We start from the raw sequence: 14,419 nt of genomic DNA, 5'->3' as shown, positions 1-14,419 counted from the left end.
TGGACAGACATTTTAATTGCATTTTGTGTCTGTTAAAGAGGCTCAAAAACGCTCTTTATGTCCATGCCCCCATAGCTGCCGTTTTAGCTGGGTGGGAGCTCTGGGCATTCGCGTTCGCAGCTCCGAGTAGCAAGCACCAATCCGGTTCGTTTTTTTTCTTCTATAGTCAGTACTCACAAAGGTCTAACGATCAAGATTAACTTAAAAATTGCCCGGAGTTCTCCTTTAAGGGGCCCAGAAACTGTTTTTGAGTGGTCCCATAGTGAATGTACTAAGGGCACATTTCTCAATACTTTGGTAATTTTCTCAAAACTCTTTACACAGTTCTCATAACCAACTCTCAGCTTGGCACAGCACAAAATGCACTAGTACTACCAAAACACTTCATTCATGTCTCAAATCAACTCATTCTTCCAGAACACTATAAGGTTGCCAACCAACAAACATGCTTTTTTCTCTCATGTTCTAAAAGCATTACACATTGATTTCTTTTTTTTTTATTTCTTTGTAAAACAAGAATGGCACTCTCTGCCATTTAGAATTCACTGCAGTATTTGTTATAGAACATGTTTACATTACAGTACAAAATTATAAGTTTTCCCCCTTTTATATAGATGGTAATGACATTGAAAGACTAACATCTGTGAAGGTGTTCAGCTACATCTAACTGTTTGGATAGCATTTAATTTTTTAGATTGATAATTTATTTCAATATGGTATTGCTGTAGAAATGTACAAAATTGCTGGCTTATTCAGTTTCTTATTATGTTAGGTTTTACTGTAAACTTAAATCTGCAGTCTGTAGTTTTTCCTCTTTGTCGCCATCTCTGTTCGAAATCTGCAATTGCAGTTATTCGTGGACTTATCAACTTTACGTGGTTTGTGCCTCAGTGGCACGGCACAGCGTGGATGAATCCAATGTTTTTAGGAGAATGTGCAGCTGTCAGTCACCGCGGCGGATGTGGATACTGTCATTCGGAATCACAGATTCTACTTTTTGGAAGTATGACCAAATACGAATTTTCACCGGAAAATGTCATCTGAACAAGTAAGTAACATCCACTTTTGTTCTGACCAACTAAGGGAAAAAAAGCATTGCAGTAAATCGCGTTGATTAAATCTAACGATAGCTTATCATTTCACGTCAAACCGAATTTTTTTTACTTTGTTCTCAAATTGTTAATGTTAACAACATCAGCATTGCGTGACTACATTTAATGCCCTTCCGATATTTATCCTTGTTTTCGCATGGGCCCGGTTGCAGTCTCTTTTTTCTGTTGCCACTCTGAAGTTCGAAGTCTTTTGCATTTTACAACGGGTGAATCTTCAGTTGTCACTGGTGATTGTCGTTTGAACCTTTCTGGATCCACCATCAAATTAATAAGATTAGCTAATTATATCAAGTGCTGTGAGAAAAGGCTATAAATCTCCACCTCCAACATCCTCACACGCAATGTAGCCTACTAGCCGGGACACCTTCTTTATGTGGACAGATGTGAAGTAATGACGCAAAGACATGCTCGAATTTCCTGCGGAAATCCACCAGTACCACTGGAATTAAAAACATTATTACAAGCTTACCGTTTTGAATCGAGCTAAGGCAAGCAGATAGTTTTGAACACTGGCTGGTTATGTACTTGTTACATTTTTTTATTTTGAATCATTTTTAACCCCAAAAAAGTTACGGTCTGGAGCTTTAAGTTTAACAGTTTTAAAAATACTATGTAAACGTGAAAATTGGCCTGTAGGTACATAGATTTTTTGCGGTGGTTGTGTCTGAGTGAGAAAACAATTCATGTAATTTGAAAGATGTAGTCAGTTTGCATTTTGTGCCAAAGCAATTATAAGTGATCCTCAATTTAGCTCACATAGACTGCTGTTGTGCTGTGTGAAGAGTTTTGCAAAAAGTGACCCAGGTATTAAAAAATTGGACCTAGCGATTGTAAAAAAGAAAACTGTACAAAAATGTAAGTCAGTTCCCCTCAAGTTCACACAGGTGTCTTTGCAGAGTAACCATCACTTAGGACATGTTCCACTAACATCTGAGAACCGTAAAGTGTACATATACTTATAGTCTATACTAAACCTGGGATATCTTGCTTGACATTTTACACCGCTCATAATTTACCAAGGGTTAACTATTCCTGGCCCTGGTTATCATAAAATGACGTTTCACACTGTAGCTTCATTCCTAAACCCTGGGTTAACGTACTTATTTGCACATTTGCAGTGTCAGTGTCACTGATTGGACCAACTGAATGGATTTTTTCAAATTATAAAGGTAAGAATAAAACGGTCTCTTCTTCACTCGAATTTTCACGTTTTCCGTCGCCATTTTTCCTATCAAATGCTAGAACAACTGTTTATATACAACTCGCAGTGTTTCCAAGACTGCCCAAAGCACACGATTGATTGTCAGTTGCTAAACATCTAATCGTAACGTTCTAACACCACATTGTTTAACACTGCAAAAACTTTTGGCACCACAATGTGGGGTTAACACCGGTGATAACCTCTGGAGCAGGGTTTGATAATCCCCGGAAAAAACGTCTGAATTACAAATGTGAAACATTCTTTTACCCAGGGATAAAAATGAGGTTTGGAACGACGAAAACCTGGGGTCGACTGCAGTGTAAAAAGCCCTTTTTAAAAAAAATGCTCATCGTTTTCTGGTAAGGTACACAAATGCGCAAAATTTGCCAGTCTAAATACTACACTTGCAGGTGTGAGAATGCCAACAAACATGCCACAGAGAAGAGCTAAAAAGTGCAGTAAATGAGATGAACTGAGCAATTTAAGCTATTTTTATCTTGATAGCACTGATTAAGAATGTCAGTCCTTTATGAGATGAGATGATTTGATTGGACGTCTTCATTGAACTGTCAGATTTCAGGATAAGAGATGAGAGTGAACCCAGAATCAGTGACATCATTTTTCTGAGTTAAGCATTCCAGAACGACACATGTGGGAGATCTCACAAGTCAAGAGCACACGGAGCACTGATTTATTATTATGTTGTATATTGCACGTGCATGCATGTGTGTGATGATTGAGATCGTTACATATGTGACCTCTATGACTTGAAAATGTGGGTGTACTTATGAATGTGTAAGTGAGATGATATATGCTGTGTCAGATCAAGACTAGAACACCCTCTGAGATGAAAATGCAGGAATGTTTTGCCGAATTTTGACTGATTGCATGTGTGAAGCTCTTTGACCAAGAAACTCTTGCTAGTTAAAAAAACCTGATGTAGCTGTCAGCATCCCGTGCAGGAAAACCCTCATCCAAAACACTACATATGCTGGTCTTTTCCACAGGGTTGAGATACGATACAACATTTTAGCAATCAGTCAAGATAGTGTGGCCATTTTGTCAGTTCAAGTGAAGTGTGTGAGCAGATGTTTTGTACAAATTGTTCCTGTCCTGCTAGTCCTCTCTATCTTGTGTTAACGTCTATAGTGGGGAGTTTAAGAGGAGGCAGGCACCACTCTCTCCCCATCCACCCTCCTAATCTCTGCGTTTACCATGAGGCAGCTCACCTCAAATACATTCTAATGCAATTAAAATCATATTTCTTTTAAACATCAGACAGTCATGATCAAATGATGCTTGTATTTGAACTTCTGCAAGATGAACACTGATTTTAAGATAAAAAAAATAGTATGCAAACTAAATATTGTGTCAATATGTTAATGATTGGGTTTTAAATCAAGCAAACCAAGCAACAATGACCACAAAATATGAATAACAAACTCTATGTTTACAGTGTATCTATGAAAAGTTTCTTATTACTTCCTTATGAGATTAGTTTTGTTTATCTAATGCCTCTTTCCTCTGTACTGCCCCTGTGTTCCCCAACATGCTCCATTTCATAGTTCTGCCTGGGGAGGAGGATGGTCTCCCTGATTCACAGCATTCCGGCCATGCCTGAAGTCCTGAGCTCACGACACAGTTAGGCTAATAACATTCCCTGGCAAGGCTTGACTCATCCTCACAGACAATCTGCCAGATACTTTTGCCATTACAGCTGTTTGGGTTACAGTAAACAGTGACTAGAGGCTTCTTCTGTCACGTGTCTGTCCTGTCTCGTATTGCACATGGGTGTCTTTGTTATGTTGGGCCATGTGCTCTTGTCATTGTTTGATCCCTCCCCCTCGTTACCTGATTAGTGTTTGAGTTCTTCCACCTGTTCCCTCTTGATTTGTTCCCTATTTAAGTCTCTTCTTGTTTGCTGTCTTGGTCGGATCTTTGTCTTATGTTACCCCTGTTCCTTGTGATGGTCTTCGTGTTCTTGGTCAGTGTTTGTCGTTCTAGTTCAGTTCTGTTTTATGTTTCATTGATTATGTTTTCCCCCTTGTGGGTTTTTGCTTTGTGTTTTTGTTTTCATTTATTAATAAATATCCTTTTACTGCACTTGAGTCCTCTTCTCCACTTTTTGTAAATTGTATCGTGACAGAAAGATCCGAACACTTGTGGACTCAGCAGCATGGAGGACGAGGAGTTTAACTGGGTGAATTTTGATGATAATAATATGGACGACGATTACTTGGATTGCCCGGACTACACCATCGCCACATTTGGGTCAACCCAATTTTCGTCCATCTGTAGGGACAGCTCAGGACCTACTTCTCGCCGTCATGGACGGAGAAGGAGGAAACGCCCTTCTGCCCAGCGAAAGACTGTTCACGTCCCGTCTGCCCAGCGAGAGACTGTTCACGCCCCGTCTGCCCAGCAAGAGTCTGTTCACGTCCCGTCTGCCCAGCGAGAGACTGTTCACGTCCCATCTGCCCAGCGAGAGACTGTTCACGTCCCGTCTGCCCAGCGAGAGACTGTTCACGTCCCGTCTGCCCAGCGAGAGACTGTTCACGTCCCGTCTGCCCAGCGAGAGTCCGTTCACGTCCCGTCTGCCCAGCGAGAGACCGTTCACGTCCCGTCTGCCCAGCGAGAGACCGTTCACGTCCCGTCTGCCCAGCGAGAGGCTGTTCACGTCCCGTCTGCCCAGCGAGAGACTGATCACGTCCCGTCTGCCCAGCGAGAGTCTGTTCACGTCCCGTCTGCCCAGCGAGAGACTGATCACGTTCCGTCTGTTCAGTCTGGGACAGAGCCAGAGATCCCCTTTGGCGTGGCCGCCAAGGTTGTGACGGACTATCTGGAGCGTCTGGCTCGGATCTTGGAGATGCCAGTCCCTGCTGTTCCGGTCCCAGAGGCAGAGCCAGTGCCTGTCCCAGAGGCAGAACCAGTGCCTGTCCCAGAGGCAGAGCCAGTGCCTGTCCCAGAGGCAGAGCCAGTGCCTGTCCCAGAGGCAGAGCCAGTGCCTCTTCCTGAGCCGGAGGCAGAGCCAGTGCCTCTTCCTGAGCCGGAGGCAGAGCCAGTGCCTCTTCCGGAGGCAGAGCCAGTGCCTGTTCCTGAGCCGGAGGCAGAGCCAGTGCCTGTTTCAGAGCTGGAGCCCATGTCGGTTCCGGACCCAGTGTTTGTGTCTGTGTTTGTGTCTGTTCTTGTAACTGTTTCAGTTCTTGTGGCTGTTCCTGAGCCGGTGTCCGCTGTTCCTGAGCCGGTGTCCGCTGTTCCTGAGCCGGTGTCCGCTGTTCCTGAGCCGGTGTCCGCTGTTCCTGAGCCGGTGTCCGCTGTTCCTGAGCCGGTGTCCGCTGTTCCTGAGCCGGTGTCCGCTGTTCCTGAGCCGGTGTCCGCGGTTCCTGAGCCGGAGTCACCACCACGGCCGCCCGAAGGGTTCTCACCGCCACGGCCGCCCGAAGGGTTCTCACCGCCACGGCCGCCCGAAGGGTTCTCACCGCCACGGCCGCCCGAAGGGTTCTCACCGCCACGGCCGCCCGAAGGGTTCTCACCGCCCTGGCCGCCCGAGGGGTCTTCACCGGCCTGGCCGCCCGAGGGGTCTTCACCGGCCTGGCCGCCCGAGGGGTCTTCACCGCCCTGGCCGCCCGAGGGGTCTTCACCGCCCTGGCCGCCCGAGGGGTCTTCACCGCCCTGGCCGCCCGAGGGGTCTTCACCGCCCTGGCCGCCCGAGGGGTATTCACCGCCCTGGCCGCCCGAGGGGTCTTCACCGCCCTGGCCGCCCGAGGGGTCTTCACCGCCCTGGCCGCCCGAGGGATCTTCACCGCCCTGGCCGCCCGAGGGATCTTCACCGCCCTGGCCGCCCGAGGGGTCTTCACCGCCCTGGCCGCCCGAGGGGTCTTCACCGCCCTGGCCGCCCGAGGGGTCTTCACCGCCCTGGCCGCCCGAGGGGTCTTCACCGCCCTGGCCGCCCGAGGGGTCTTCTGGTTTGCCCTGGTCGCCCGATGGACTGTCTGCTTCGCCTTGGCCGCCCGATGGACTGTCTGCTTCGCCCTGGGTGCCCGATGGACTGTCTGCTTCGCCTTGGCCGCCCGATGGGTCTTCTGCTTCGCCCTGGCCGCCCGATGGACTGTCTGCTTCGCCCTGGCCGCCCGATGGACTGTCTGCTTCGCCTTGGCCGCCCGATGGACTGTCTGCTTTGCCCTGGGTGCCCGATGGACTGTCTGCTTCGCCCTGGCCGCCCGATGGACTGTCTGCTTCGCCCTGGCCGCCCGATGGACTGTCTGCTTCGCCCTGGCCGCCCGATGGACTGTCTGCTTCGCCCTGGCCTCCCAGGAGTAAGCGGTCTGTTCCTCCTGTCCCGCCCTGGTCTGTCCCTCCCGTCCCGCCCTGGTCTGTCCCTCCCGTCCCGCCCTGGTCTGTCCCGTCCTGGTCTGTCCCTCCCGTCCCGCCCTGGTCTGTCCCACCCTGGTCTGTCCCTCCCGTCCCGCCCTGGTCTGTCCCTCCCGTCCCGCCCTGGTCTGTCCCTCCCGTCCCGCCCTGGTCTGTCCCTCCCGTCCCGCCCTGGTCTGTCCCTCCCGTCCCGCCCTGGTCTGTCCCTCCCGTCCCGCCCTGGTCTGTCCCTCCCGTCCCGCCCTGGTCTGTCCCTCCCGTCCCGCCTGATGGAGCGTCTGGTAGCCGCTCCGTAGGGAGGGGGTAATGTCACGTGTCTGTCCTGTCTCGTATTGCACATGGGTGTCTTTGTTATGTTGGGCCATGTGCTCTTGTCATTGTTTGATCCCTCCCCCTCGTTACCTGATTAGTGTTTGAGTTCTTCCACCTGTTCCCTCTTGATTTGTTCCCTATTTAAGTCTCTTCTTGTTTGCTGTCTTGGTCGGATCTTTGTCTTATGTTACCCCTGTTCCTTGTGATGGTCTTCGTGTTCTTGGTCAGTGTTTGTCGTTCTAGTTCAGTTCTGTTTTATGTTTCATTGATTATGTTTTCCCCCTTGTGGGTTTTTGCTTTGTGTTTTTGTTTTCATTTATTAATAAATATCCTTTTACTGCACTTGAGTCCTCTTCTCCACTTTTTGTAAATTGTATCGTGACATCTTCTTCAAGGTGTTGAGAAATCTTGTTCATAGCAGTCTGTATGGATCGCATTTAATGATGCTTTTTATAATGCTTCTGATTTAAACATTTAAAATTGTGATGTAAAGTCAGTGCAAACTGTCTTTTGACAAAGGCCCGTTCACACCAAGGATAATACCTATAACGATAAAGATTTAGTTCTAAAAATCCTTCTAAATGTAAAAGTATAGCAGAGTCCACTCCACACCACAAATATAACGATAAAGGCACAGAGAAACAACATTGTTGGAATCACTTTTAGCAATCTGAATCCATCCTTTTTCAAGAGCTCGAGCATTTAAAGCCGCAGACGACTATACTGCAACACGCTTAGAATAAACAGAACGATATCGCCCACTGGTGTGGACGCTAATATAGTTATCACAATAGTTATCGTATGGTGTGAACTGGCCTTAACTCTGTTCAGCTTTATGAAATGCAAAATATCCAATTTCAATGCACATCACTTTCCTTTTTGATATACTTTAAAAGGGATAGTTCACCCAGAAATTGAAATTCTGTCATCTTTTACTCATCCTCAATTTGTTCCGAACCTGTATGAATTTCTTTCTTCTGCTGAACACAAAAGAAGATATTTTGAAGAATGTCGGTAACCAAACAGTTGATGGGCCCCATACTATTGACTTCCATAGTATTTTGGTTCCCCATATTCTTCAAACTATCTTCTTTTGTGTTCAGCAGAAGACAGAAATTAATTTAGGTTTGGAACAAATTGGATGAGTAAAGGATGACAGAATTTTAATTTTTGGGTAAACTATCCCTTTAAGATACTTGCTTGTATAGATTTATTGTATTGTGTAGATTGTCTTGCAGAGATTGGAAACACACAGTGTAACTTGAGAAATGTAATGCACACTAGGTCAGAGGTCAAGTGGAACTTTCTAACTCCAAAGTTCATTCAGAGTTCTGTCTCCTCCTCAAACAGACTTTCTGGGGACAGTTGTGGGAAACTCATAGAAATAGCAAACACTTTGTGCCCACAGACCATTTAAAACCAGGGTATTGATTTGTTTGCTCAAAGTTAAATGGCACAGGTCCATCAATATCTCAAATTGAATTTAAAGCATGAAAAATGAATAAGCCGTGAAGTCATTTTGCTTCTAAGTTAAACAAAAAACACTCTTTGCTGAGTTTTATTACTTGAATGTCCTATCGATCAGCTCTTTTAATCAAAAATTATTAATCAAATGATTTATTGTGCTGTTTAATGTATGCATACATTAGAGACAGCACATACCATATGAGTTAAAATAAACAGTCTTTTTTTTATTTCAGAGACATGATCTCTGTTTAGTTGCACACAACTGGCTGCCCTGTGGTCAAGAGTTCAGCATCCCACAAGCCCATGCTTTTTCAGAGCATGCTGGGTTCTAGCCTGTTTTCAAGCATGGAAAACACCATTGCTAGACTGTCTGCAAAAACTAAGATGCCAGATGCACTGCATGCCTTCAGTGGGATTTATCAGGATGTGAACGACCACATAAGAAAGCTCTCAGCATGCTACGTAGTGTGTGGTGTGGTTGAGAGCTAAACAATATCAGGAGCTCTTAAACTCTTTCTCTCTCGCTCTCTCTGTCCTCCATTTGTCTCTAGGGCAAGAGTCAAGAGTACTGAAGCCAAATAACTTGGACTTTAGGTTCCAATAAAGTTGCACACACATATTTCAATTTCTTTAATGGAAGTTTGCTGAAGCAGCGTGCCATAAACGCAATTTGCATCTAATGTTAGACCTTTGATAGAGGGCAAGCACTCATCCAACAAAGTTTTAAGAGAGTCTCTTAATTGACAGACAACTCCTGTGGACAGATGATTTAGTTTCAAAGCACGTCACTGAACCTGTGAGGCATTTTGTCAGTGTCAGAACTCAGAAGACTCAAGGTTAAGAGTGTTTTAACTCAAGAACCTGAATATTCTCTCAATATACCTGAGAATTTTAGGGCCTAATAGGTATGTTAGGTTAAGCTATTTAACGTTAGTTAATGGTAAATATTCCAACTTTAATAGTAAGCTACATCATTATTAGATGCATTTTTACGCTTAATAAGATTATATAACATAGATATTCTGACAAGTCATCGAATAAGACAAGTAAAGGCTAAATAGTAAGCCTAGTTTTTAGGGGGATTGTGACTAGCCCTTTAGTGACTGAACTGAATAAATAGTCACTAATGAAAAACTTACAAGACATAAGAAACATAATGATGGATAGTTCAAATGAAAACGTGTTAAATGGCATGTCATAAGTTTGCATTTAAAAACGTAAGCTAGGCTACTCATATACTAAACGGCTTTATAAATGGTTACAGGCTACACAAAATCTGTTGGTCACATATATTATCTATTAAAAAAAAAGTAAGCAAAACTCACCTTGAAGGCGTTTTTACTTCAGTAATAGATGCTTCCCAGACAGTCCAAATTAACCAACTCCCTCAATAGAGTAGACGCTCAGATGTCAAACACTCGTCCCGCATGAATTGTCCCTGTTGTAGCTGCTCTCCGCAATGATAAAGAGGAATGATGCTCTCTGGTGATAAATCCTGCAAGGATGCGTTTACTACGCGCCTGAAGTGAATGCGCTTTCACTAGAATGCGCGCCGAGATGCTGCGTCGACACAGCTCTACTCTGCACCCCATGCGCCCGGTGTAATATTGTTGTGACTTGTGAGTGATTTCATGCGGTTGTTTGAGCCCGAAACAGTCCCATGTTTGAGCTTTCTGATATATACATTAAATATGACACCTATAAGCAATTATTCAGTAGAATGATCGAAAAGCAGTTTTGAGTCAGTGAGTAGGAATACAGTTGACCGTTAATCTTTAAATTGTGCGAGCGCGCGAATTGCTGTGGAGAAGGACTGGATACGACCCCGAGGCTACTTTCTCTCCCTTTCTCGCACGGTGTAACATTTCCTGCTGTGAAATGGGGGTAGCTAACTGCTAGACTATTCAAAATCATTTTTAAATGACTGATGTTTGTTGTAGGCATGCGTAGTTAAATTGTCCTATAACATTTAAGAACCTATATGATAAGCTCGTGGACACTAGGACCAGAAGCACTTAAAATATGAGTCTGCTTTTGGGCGGTCGGCCAACATTTATTCAGCTCTGAATTGTTCTGCAGAAGATGTGACCTTAGGCTGTCATTCCCCCTGTATCATAAAGCGCCTTGCCAGACAGATAAATATTTAATGCATGGATATTAAGTCACGGCTGATGGACTGATGACCAATTCAGATTTAAAGATGAATAGTTTTGCAATTGCATTTATGATGGAGCCTATGTCAAGGCTATAATAAAAGATAAAAAGTTCAACCTGCAATTCTTACTGAACACTTCTTATAAGCTAGCACAACCCAAATATTTTAAATAGTCTAATTGAACTCCATAATTCAATTTATTATATTGCTTATTAAATATATTCACTATCTGGTGAACTGATTTATTAATATTTTACCAGGCAATTTATTCTATTGCTTATTAAATTAATGTTCCACATTCCTAAATGTATAAATGTATTATGAATAATAATGGTAACATAATCATAATAATGTTGGTAACGCTTCATTTTACAGTCCTGTTTCCCATGTACATACTATGTACTTATTATAGTAATTACAATAACTGGGTAATAACTGGGTAATAACTAGGTACTAACCCTGAACCTACCCATAAACCTACCCTTAACCCATGTACGTACCTTATATTACCCAGTACTTTCTAGTTAAGTACACGGTAAGTAGGCCTACTGTACTGTAAAATGAAGTGTTTCCATAATGTTTTACAAAGTATGTGCAAATATACAAAAAATAAACATTTAATTTGTATTACATAGCAAGAAAGAGTGCAAATTCTTTGGTGGTCGAAATTGTATGCCGTTTTGTTTGACCATTCTGTTAATGAATATGGTGAAGCATGTATAATGCAGTCCTTTGAGATTGAGATGAGTTTCTAAAAAAAAAATATGTAAGGGATGATTTGCCCTGTTATCACTGTCTAATGACCTTCCCCTGTGTGAGAAGATGAGAGCTTTTTGCTTGCCGTCTCACATTTCCTTTTGATGCCCTGCCCTGGTAGACAGGAGCATTGAGGCATAATGATTACATGAGTGAACATAATCATGCTTTTCTCTCAGCCATGCTGTCATTAGTCTTACAAATACAGCCTTGCCAGGCTGATTCTGAAACAAGCGGATGACATGACTGGCATACATACCCATCTCTTGTATCAGAAGGCAGGACAGGCGCGGCCGGGGGTGCATTCGCTCATTGTGCCAGGAGAAACTGATGGAGAGCTCACCAGCAGGCGCACAATAGGCTCTCTGATGCGCAAAACAAACGTGGTATTGTTTTGGTTACTTTTTGCTGTTTACTGTGCTGAGAGAAAGTTGCACCCACACAGAGCTCAGCTTCTGTCATCTTTGGTCGATAATAACACCAACTTAAAGACCTACTACATCCTTTTGTATATGATCAATGCATATGAAAAGATCATTTTTATCATACAATTAATTTACCTAAAGATCTCAATATTGTTCATATTGGCCAAAAAGTATGGACACTTTATTAAAAGTATGATCACATTTAAAAATTGGCATAATTGTATTGCTTTGATTAGATACAAAATATCAAATCAAGCAGTATCTGCAAACAAATAATACACAGCTCTCAGAACAAACTTCACTTTCCCTAAACCATTTTCTAAAACTATACATACTGCTAACTATTAACCTTAATTGAAATCATAAAGCTGTTTTAACTGAAATCAAACCAGTAATGTTTTTTTTAGTTACACTTTATTTTACAGTATGTGCACTTACAGTAGGCCTATACTTATCCAAGAAAATACTGGTAATAACTACATGAGTTAAAGGGTTAGTTCACCCAAAAATTTAAATTCTGTCATTAATTACTCACCCTCATGCCGTTCATCTTCGGAACACAAATTAAGATATTTTTGATGAAACCCGAGAGCTTTCTGATCCCCCATACTGACACGTGATTGCCACTTTCAAGGCCCAGAAAGGTAGTAAAGACATCATTAAAAAGTCCATGTGACTACAGTGGTTCAACCTTAATGTTATGAAGCAATGAGAATACTTTTTGTGTCAAAAATAAGTACTTTATTCAACATTTTATTCTCTTCCTGTCTTCAATGTCAGTTTCTGATGCTGTTCACATGGGGTTTTTTTGCGCGCAAAAAGTATCTCATTGCTTCATAAAATTAAGGTTGAACTACCTTTCTGGACCTTGAAATTGGTGATTATGTTGCAGTCTGTGTGGGGTCAGAAAGCTCTCGAATTTTATCAAAAATATCATTTGTGTTTCGAAGATGAACAAAAGCCTTACAGGTTTGGAATGACATGAGGATGAGTAATTAATGACAGGATTTCATTTTTGGGTGAACTAACCCTTTCAGGTTAGGTTTAGGGGTAGGTTCAGGGTTACTACCTATATAACCCAATTATTTTAATTGCTATAATAAGTACATAGTATGTCCATGCAGAACAGGGCTGTAAAATAGAGTGCAACCATTTTTTGCCTAAGGCATGTTTATAAAAGTTATAAATGTCCTAATTAAACTATAGGTCTTATTCTGGCTTAATCTAAGCTCTGTCTGTAAAACCAGGCCTAAATCTATTTTTTTTATACTTTGAAACTTCATAAACTTCATTTAGTCATTTTTTGTAGTGTGCTTGTGCTACATTTCTTTAAAATAAATGCCACAGTTTTGATAAGTAAAGATATTTTCATTGTGTCTTAAGTGCCCAAATATTTTTGGGGTCACTTACAATTCATAAGAAAAAGCAGGACAGATTTTCTTAGAAAGTGTAAACTATCAATGCACATGCACAGTTGTATATACTGCAGATATAGCTCATTGTGTCTAGGGGGCTTTGGGTTTTTGGGGTGGGACTGTCTGTCGACAAACAGATGATAGAGCGCATTGCCTCTGGACTGTCCTGCCCTGACAAGTTACTTCATTATAAAGTGAAAACGGCACCATGGGAAAAAGTACTTATACCTTCTCAAACCAAACATTCTCCAAATCACACAAAATCCTTCAGTGATCATCTAATCATCTTGAGAAATATGATCACATTGATGTTTCCAAAACACTCATAATTATGTGACCAACAACAGATTTATGATAATTTCTTTCTTAATGATAATCACATAAACAGTGTGTTGCGTAACTTGCGTTTGTAAAACATGAAAAGTATCTTTTCAGGGGCACATTTCTGTCACAATGATAAACAACTATCAAAATTGTCCTTACATGCAGTCACTGGCCGTCCAAACAAAGATAAACAATGAGAGTGGAGGGCAGTGTCACTCCCCCTGAGTGCAGCAGAAGACGCCTGTTGTTTGTTGGTGTAGTCTTTTCACTGAGCATTTTGTGTAAAATTCATGATTTCACCCCTCACCTGCTTCTCGCTGGATCAGATCTGTTCAACCCTGCTTTGAGACAAAGCACAGATTATTGAAAACTAAGCTGCATATAATGATGCCAAAAGATGATAAATTACACCGATGATGAATTAATGCCACAATAAGGTCACTGATTCATCCGAGCATGGCTGAACAAAAGGGCGGCTCGTATTGTGACAAAAGTGAATGGCTTGGTTCTCCACTGGCCAGACTCTGGGTGTTGAAAAGTGTCAGCTTTGCAAAGCAGCTGAAACTGCAGATAGATGAATTTAGAGGACACTGATTAAAATTGGCATTTTGGCTGGCTTATTATAGTTTTGCATGAAGTGTTTCTGCGCTCCAATACATCTGTTTTAAAAAATATTGTCTGAGCAGAGAAAGACTAAGGGCAATACATTTTATAATTAAAGAAAAGGAAGTTTACCTCTTATTTAACCACACCATGAAAACATGTGTACTTTTTCTTTTACATTTTGTCATTTGAATGGATCAATCCTGCTGAAGTTTTTTTTTTTTTCAGAATGCTAAAACACATTTTCGAAACCATTACCCACTTTCTCAAAACCATGT

General features: G+C 42.6%; 1 protein-coding gene across 2 annotated transcripts in view; it reads right to left on the bottom strand.

Moving 5' to 3' along the window:
* The window catches only part of bcar3 (BCAR3 adaptor protein, NSP family member), a 77,848-nt gene extending 67,355 nt beyond the window's left edge, over positions 1–10,493 (bottom strand). Inside the window, exon 1 of one of the 2 annotated variants that reach the window (XM_077222752.1) lies at positions 9,789–10,493. The gene's annotated coding sequence lies outside the window, so the exon portion shown is untranslated. The remainder of the gene's footprint in view (positions 1–9,788) is intronic. The other variant, XM_077222751.1, reaches the window with a different exon arrangement.
* Positions 10,494–14,419: the final 3,926 nt, after the last annotated feature.

Source organism: Siphateles boraxobius, unplaced genomic scaffold (assembly GCF_051911475.1).
Source record: "Siphateles boraxobius isolate OS27281-9 unplaced genomic scaffold, OSU_SipBor_1 9, whole genome shotgun sequence".
In the NCBI taxonomy this organism is placed as follows: Eukaryota; Metazoa; Chordata; class Actinopteri; order Cypriniformes; family Leuciscidae; genus Siphateles; species Siphateles boraxobius.
The sequence above is the reverse complement of the archived record's forward strand: the minus strand, read 5'-3'. Positions and strand labels throughout refer to the sequence as shown.